The sequence below is a fragment of the Elephantulus edwardii genome, unplaced genomic scaffold (genome assembly GCF_000299155.1).
Source record: "Elephantulus edwardii isolate Elephantulus edwardi_28Jun2011 unplaced genomic scaffold, EleEdw1.0 scaffold00126, whole genome shotgun sequence".
NCBI classification, from domain to species: Eukaryota; Metazoa; Chordata; class Mammalia; order Macroscelidea; family Macroscelididae; genus Elephantulus; species Elephantulus edwardii.
Genome location: NW_006399876.1, coordinates 3,512,535 through 3,518,710, shown reverse-complemented (window position 1 = coordinate 3,518,710; position 6,176 = coordinate 3,512,535).

Below are 6,176 nucleotides of genomic sequence, written 5' to 3'. Positions count from 1 at the left end.
AGGGGGGGGGGGGATAGAGGAAGGGGGGATGGAGAAAGGGAGCAAAGTGGGCTGTAAGGTTGACTCATTCAAATCCTAACAGCCATCATGAAAAGTCCAGCTCAGGAAGCTCTTTGGGGCACAGCCCTACTGAGTCACAGCAGGGTCACTGGGAGCAGTAACTGGCCAGATGGCAGTGAGTTCGGTTTTCATTCCCCAAACAGGGGGTGGGGGGAAGTTGCAGATGCCACCAGTTAAGGAAGTGGGTCCTGGTCCTGTTTCTTTTAGGTGTTTTTTTATAGAAGTTAACAGACATATGAACGAAGTCAGACACCAGGGCAAACGGGGAGAGACAAGTTCACCCACATCTCCCTCAGGCCCCAGGGGCCCACGCAGAAGATGCCCGACCTCGAACTTCTGGCCTCCAGATAAAGCTCAAAGACCACAGCCTTCAAGCTGGGTTCCACTTCAAGATCAAACATCCTCACCACTGGGTCAACAGGCAACATCGTGATGGGGAAAAGATTGACATTGTCAAGATTTCACTTCACTTGGACCCACAGCCAACACCCATGGTAATAGCAGTCAAGATATCAGAAGACACAGACCAGTGCCGGGCCTCTTTCAAAATCTGGCTGGTTGGTCGTTTTTTCAGTTGCTTCATATACCCTATGGATTGAAGCTCAACATCAAGAAAATAAAGATTCTCACCACTGGGCTGATTGACAGCATGATGATAGATGATGAAGAGATTGAGATTGTTGATAGCTTCAGTTTGCTTGGCTGCACAATCAACACTCTTGGTACCAGCAGTCAGGAAATTAAAAGATGAATTGCACTGGGAAAGTCTGCTATCAGAGACCTCTCCAGAGGTGCACCTGATAAAGGTCATGGTCTTTGCAATCACTTGTTATGCATCAGAGAGCTGGACAATGACTAGGGATGACAGAAAGAGAGTTGATGCCTTTGAGCTTTGGTGCTGGAGAAGAGTGTTGAATATACCATGGACTGCTAGGAAAACAAACAGGTTCATCCTGAAAAGGGTGAAACCAGGCTGCTCCTTGGAGCCAAGGATTCTGAAGCTCCATCTGACATATTTTGGACATGTTCCAAGACAAGATCAGTCCTTGGAGAGGGATGTCATACTTGGGAGGGTGGAGGGACAGCACAGGAGAGGAAGACCCTCGATGAGATGGATTGATTCAGTGATTGGAGTAATGGGGTTAGATGTGTCGGAGACAGTGAGATTGGCACAGAATAGTGCAGGGTTTAGGGCTGTTGTACACAGGGTAGCTATGAGTCGCAGGTCACTCGACGGCACATAACAACAACAACTACACACCCATTAAAGCTGGACGGCGAGTATGGAAGAACAAAGAAGAGACAATGCCTTTGGATTGTGTTTTGGTAAAGAGAACCGAGTATCCTACGGGCCACCAGAAGGACAAACACATCTCAGAAGGAGCCAGAGTGCTCACTGGAAGCCAGGATGATGGTACGTTGTCTCATGGACTTTGGGTGTGTCATCAGGGATGGCCAGTCCTTGGAGAAGGACATTATGCTTCTTTATCATGGAAGAGTAGGGCTTGTAAAAGAAGGTCATCAACAAGGCGGGTAGGTGTGGTGACTGTGACAGTGCCTGAAGCCCGGTGGAGGTTGCGAGGACCACGCGGGACTGGGCAGGGCTTCGTTCTGTCCTCGTGGAGTCGCTGTGAGTCACAGTTTGTTTGCAGGACTAACAGCGACAGTCTAGAACATTCTGTCGAGAGGCACTCACCCGCAGACTGAAGCTGGCCATGAAGCAGTTGACGGCCTTGGGCTTTATAAAGGAGAACAGATCTTTCTTCGTGAAAGACGTGCTCCCTAGACACACCTTCTGGGCGGGGGGCACAGAGGTCAGGTTGAAGGCTAGGACGATGAAGCCGAGGGCCGCGACCACCAGGCTCAGGATGCTAGTGGTCAGGTTGCTCCAGGCCTGGAGGGGAACACTCTGTGAGTGACACATGGCTCCAGCCAGCCTGTTCCCAAAGCCCACAGGAGTGTGTGCCCATAGCTGAGGCCCGGCCCCCAGGACTGTTTGGTGGGATGCACTCTGTCCTCTGTCTGCCCTCTAGCTGGACACCAGACCCCTGCTAGGTGAAGGAACTTCTGGGTGGGCAGCCTCTGTGGGGTCTCGGCCCCTGGAGCAGGGAGCATGGGACATGGTGGCCTTTGAGGAAGCCCCTTTTCCTCACCACAGAGTGGTTCCCCAAGAACCAGGTGGTTCTGTTGCCACCTGGATGGCTCCCAGCCCATTATGTCCCCCCCCCCCCCACCTCTGCTCTGTAAGGTGGGCCATCTGCATAGGGGACCATGGGCAGGTGTCTCTGGGGGGCACAATCATTTATATCCAGTGGAGGCTGAAGATGGGGAATAGGAGTGGTCTAGGTCTATGAAGGGGGCCTCAGTCTGCCAGTGGCCTGTCCCCCACTCTGCCTCCAGCGTAGCTCCTAGGAACAATTGTCCAGTTCCAGATGCAGGTCCTCATCCTGGTCAGGAGGCCCAGTGCAGCGCAAATGGCCACTACGCTCAGCTCTGACAGAACTGTAAGAGGTTCACCACCACCCAGAGGCACCTCACGACAGAGGCCTGGACATGTGCCTCCAATAACCAGACCCTGGACACCCGTGGAGCTCACATGGGGTCCCTCTGAGCCGAGTCACCTCCCCGGGGACAGGGGAGCCTCAGGCAGGCCGGTCCTGGCTCTCGCCATCCCTGAGCACGTGGACAGGTCAGTGCCTCAGAGTGCTTTTCCCCCCCAGACATCACTGAGGCCTGACATGCAGGTGCCTTGTTAGCACCGAGAACAGTGGGCTGGGGTGACATTGCGAGAACCCGGAGGGGGATCAGCCCTCCCGCAGAGCAGACCCCGGGCAGGGTGGGGCCCAGGGGCTGGCCACGTGGGGTCCTGGCCCGGCCGCTGCCTGAGGGCCGGACACCCGGACTAATGGGTCCCTCCGTGTGCAGGCCGAGGGCCGGAGGCCTGATCCTCTCACCAACGAAGCCCCGCTGCCCACTCACCAAGGACGTGTTGAACATCTTCTTTGACATGATGGACAATGACCCGGAAATTATAAACTTCAGGAGAGAAGAGGTGACAGGTCAGTGTCCACACCAGGGGGCAGACCCAGCGGCCTGCCATGAAATCATCTTGTCCCCCACCCAGTCCAGGGACAGTCCTGTGGGGTACACAATTCTCAGGGGGCCCATCCAGAGACTGAACATATCCCCAGAACACATGGACATCCCAACCCTGGCACCTGTGGCTTTGTTTGGAAATCCCGTTTTCTTTCATTACGTTTGTCGTTACTTGCAGCCAAGTTGACTATGACTCATAGGGACCCTATGAGCTCAGCTCTGAGCCCTGCCCTGCTGAGGAGGGGCTGCTCTCCTGGGGGGGACTTCTAAGGGAGAGGGAGCACGAGCTCCCAGCCCTCCAGACAGTGCCAGGAGCTGCAACTCTGCACGATCTCAGGCTTCTTATGACACTGAACAGAGAAACAGTCCCCCATGTGTGGAAAGTGAGAATCGTGCCTGGGAGCACATCCCCTCCCCTCTCAAGGACGACAGGACCCACTCCCCCTCCTAAGGCTGTAAAAACCTAACACCTTGTACATTTTCCCCTGTAAATTGGGACCCACCCATGAGACAGTGCCCCAATCATTCCTTTGTCTGTATCCCTACAAAAGGCCCCGAACAATGCAGTTCTGGGAGCCCAGCCGTTTTGGAATTTCATCTCCTTGGAGCTCCTGCCAGTGTAACCCCTTCCTCTTACTAAAGAGGCACTCTCGGTTTACTCTCAAGGCATCTCTCCTGGGTCTCATCTTCCTCATCACATCCTGAACCAACCTCACTGTGTCCATCACACCTGACCCCATTACCACAGTCACTTGGCAACCCATCCAAAGTCTTCCTCTCCTGTGCCGACCCCTCAACCCTTCCCGGCATGATGCCCTTCTCCAATGACTGGTCCCTCTTGACAACATGCCCACAGTATATGAGGCAGAGTTTCAGAATCCCTGCCTCCAAGGAGCAGCCTGATTTAACCCACTCCAGGACAAACCTGTTTGTTCTCTTCTAAGGTCTTAAACTCTATCTGAGTTCTGAGTTATAAAAAGCAGAGCAGAAACACCCACGGGGCACACACACCGCAGGGAAGCTCGAAGATCTCCCAGGATCTGGGAGAGAGGGCCGCACCAGCAGACCAGGTGGAGGACCGATCAGGGCCCGCGGCGGCCAGATCAGTGCAAAACATGTTTCTGTCCCCGAAGTCGCTGACCTGCGGTGTTTCCATGGCAGCAGAGCTAGAGGCCAAGGCAATGACTATATGGAAGGAAAGTGTCATGGACTGAGCTGGGTCCCCCCAAATCTGTGTCCGTGTGAAGTCACTATTTTCGGTTCTGTGAGGTGATGTCATTATCCAGTGTGACACGGATCCGAGGCAGGGTCAGTGGCAGCTTAAGGAGGCAGGATGCAATCTACAGCATTGGGTTGGATCTCAAGACAATCTTCTGAGACGTGAAAGAGATTAACCAAACAAACAGGGCTCAGAGGGACCTTCTACCAGCAAGGAGAACTGGGAGCAGACCCCGGGCCCCTGTGCTGAGAATCCCCTAGACCCAGGGGCGACTGAGTCAGAACACATGCAGATCTCCAAGATGTGGCAAGAAGATGAACTGCTTCCTCCAGAGCTGACACGGGGAGAAAGCTGGCCCCGAACTTCACCTTCTAGCCCCATTTCTGTCTGTCAGAGTCGCCAGGGTGGGGTTTCTGTCCAAGCGGCCTTAGAGGACTACAGCTGACAGGCTGGTGCTTAGAGGGGAACAAAACAGCCCCTCTGACATCCACATGACTCGTGAAGCCTGGGAGGGAGGTACAAGCAGGGAATGGTGGGGAGGGCTCAGTGTCCAGGGTCCTAGAGGGGGTGTGAGAGCAGGGACTCCAGGGGATGGGGGCAGAGACACTGCAGCTTCCATTCTGACAAAGGCTCCCATGCCCTCCCTGTGACTAGTCACCCCCAAACCAAGGTCCATGCCTGAATTTCTACTTCCTGTGGGACATCACAAGGTGACAAGGAAGCAGCCTGACCCCTTGTCCACCCCAGAGGCCAACTGGCCCACAAGAGAACCCTGTACTCACACACTTGGCCCCCACAAAGGGGTACAGTGAAGTCACTAAGACGGAGACAATGTGACTGAAGTGATAGCTGATGGGCATGTACCCCAAAGTGAGCCCCAGGACCATGATCATGGAGCCGGCCAGCACCTGCACAGTCTGTTAGGGAGGAAGGTTCCTGGTTAGCAATTGAAGGGCCGGGACACGTCAGCCCTCCTGAAAGGCACCAGAGCCTTGCCCCACTGCGAACAGGGTCACCAGTGGGGGGTGCTGGAGAAGTGGAGAAGTGGCCCTGGGCCGTCCAGCCCTGCTCAGTGCAGCCCCACCTGGAGTGATCCCACACCTAGGGTTTCTGTCCTGTGGCACCTGGAAGTTACTTGGTCCAAACCCCAGTGGGTGAAGCCCCCAGCCCTGGGAGTCCTGGTTCCCCCAGGCTGCTCCCTGCCCCCAACTGCATCCGTGGAAGGGTATCCAGGGCAGTTGAGAGGGAGGACACTGTCCTCATCATGCCCTGGTCAGAGGGAGCTCAGGGTTGTCCAGGGCTGGTTCCCCGGTGAGAGGGCCCCCAGCGCTGTTGCTGGAGGGAGGTGGGAATTTCCAGGGTACAAATGGCTGGACGCTGGGTTACTGTGCAGAAGGTCAGAGCCATTCAAGAAATTAGTCATCAATTAAACACAATGAAGTTCTTAAGAAAAAGAAGTTCTCCTTGAAGAAGAGGAGGAATAAAAAAAAAAAAAAATTAAAAGAAGCGGCAAGAACGGATTACTTTTAGAACTCCTGGAAAGCAACCAAAAGGCATAGGCTGGTCTGCTTTCCAAATAATGTTTTCAAACGTGTGAGGAGGAGGCTGGCGGGTGAAGATGAGAGAATTTTTTCAAGGCAAAACTTTGAGAGAAATCAAATCTAGTGTGATTTATTCAGCAGATTTCTTACCACCCTTAGAATAACTTGTACGCAAATAAAAAGTTTTTAAAACCTAAATCCTCAGCCCTTGGCCGCAGGGCTGCGCAGACACACACACACACACACACACACACACACAC